Here is a 2,148-nt window from a genome sequence, read left to right on the forward strand (position 1 = left end):
CTCAAGCAAACGCTCCAGCAATGCAACCTCCCGACAAAGAACTACTCCAGCCACTCCTTCAGGACCGGAGCGGCCACCTCGGCCGCCGAGCAAGGAGTGTCCTCCGCCTCCCTCCAGCAAATGGGCCGCTGGTCGTCATCGGCATTCTCCAGCTACATCCGCCCGGAGCAGGCGGCCATACTGGCGGCCCAAAGAACCCTCCTCCCTTAAATCGGTGAGCATGGCAACAAACAATGTCCCGGACTTCCGTGCCGATGAAGAAAATGTCTCGTTGGTGGTGGCTCCCCGAAAGCACGGCGCCAGCAAGGCGCAGTAAACTCCCCGGCTCATTTTTGGGGGGGAAAGAGAAAGAGAGAGCAAAAAGTCAGGGTAGTCGCGCCAAGGCAGCCAAGTAGGCCAAGCCGGGAAGCGCCAAGCTAAATTCTAATGTACCAAGATCGAAGGCCCGACCGAGTTGGGAGCGCCGGCCGCAAATAGCCGTTAGCCGCTAAAAGGTCGAAGGCCGGAAAAGTACAATCGCGAAGCGCCAAGGCGGCCAGGTAGGCTAAGCTGGGAAGCGCTATCGCGAGGTGCCCGACCGAGTTGGGAGCGCCAGCCGTAAATTCTAATGTACCAAGATCGAAGGCCCGACCGAGTTGGGAGCGCCGGCCGCAAATAGCCGTTAGCCGCTAAAAGGTCGAAGGCCGGAAAAGTACAATCGCGAAGTGCCAAGGCGGCCAGGTAGGCTAAGCTGGGAAGCGCTATCGCGAGGTGCCCGACCGAGTTGGGAGCGCCAGCCGCAAATAGCTGTAAGTCGCTAAAAAGGTCGAAGGCAGGAAAAGTACAATCGTGAAGCGCCAAGGCGGCCAGGTAGGCTAAGCTGGGAAGCGCTATCGCGAGGTGCCCGACCGAGTTGGGAGCGCCAGCCGCAAATAGCTGTAAGTCGCTAAAAAGGTCGAAGGCAGGAAAAGCAAGATCGAAGGCCCGACCAAGTTGGGAGCGCCAGCCGCAAATAGCTGTAAGTCGCTAAAAAGGTCGAAGGCCGGAAAGTACGATCGCGAAGCGCCAAGGCGGCCAGGTAGGCCAAGCTGGGAAGCGCTATCGCGAGGTGCCCGACCGAGTTGGGAGCGCCAGCCGCAAATAGCTGTAAGTCGCTAAAAAGGTCGAAGGCCGGAATAGTGCAATCAACTACTGGCGCCTGCAGATCTCAATTAACCTCCGGTAATCAGATCTTCCTTTTGGGGGATCTCCTAGCCCATGCAGGCGCCCTCCTCTGCCTCAAGAGCAGCGCCACTGGCCAATGGAGTCAAGCGCCAAAGCATTTGCCATGCACGCCGATTGCTAAATAAAGTTTGTCTAATCCTACCAACTGGCCTCTCCTGATTGAAGTGAGGTCTCCAGACCATAGTTCAAGCAGAAGGCCACTCACGCGTAATCCGATCTCAACGTGGTCAAAAAATCCTAGTATGACGTCTGCTATGACGTCAAACATGACGTCAGTTAATCCTCATATATATAGCAAGGGTTCTACGTCACCTCTCTCTCTCTGGCCGATCATAGCAGCAGCAGCCCACCGCAGTCCATCTCCCTTGAAGCCGGCCTCCGAAGCGTTGTTTTGCCCCACCCACCTCCCCAGTCCACCACCAACGAGTCTTGACTCCCGATCCCCCACGGGGGGGGGGATCTCCTAGCCCATGCAGGCGCCCTCCTCTGCCTCAAGAGCAGCGGGAGTCACCTAGCCCATGCAGGCGCCCTCCTCTGCCTCAAGAGCAGCGCCACTGGCCAATGGAGTCAAGCGCCAAAGCATTTGCCATGCACGCCGATTGCTAAATAAAGTTTGTCTAATCCTACCAACTGGCCTCTCCTGATTGAAGCACATTTTAGCGAAGTGATTGGCGGTGCCGCATGAGCGGCATGATTTCCCAAAGGCAGGGCACTGGTCACGCCCACGTCTGTGTTGAATGCCACAGTATCTGCACTCACCCTCGCCTCTCATGCTCTGGGCGGGTCTGTTAGTTGACTCAGCCGGCGGCCTACGCCGTCCTTGCCACTGAGCCTCTGCCACATTGAGGCTCTCCCCAAGCCTGGGGCCATCAAGTGCCATAGCTTTTGATTTATTGTCCATGACCTCAGCGGCACGACAGATCTCGACTGCAGATACTAGTGTGA

Source organism: Poromitra crassiceps (genome assembly GCF_964638095.1).
Source record: "Poromitra crassiceps genome assembly, chromosome: 2".
Lineage (NCBI taxonomy): Eukaryota > Metazoa > Chordata > Actinopteri > Beryciformes > Melamphaidae > Poromitra > Poromitra crassiceps.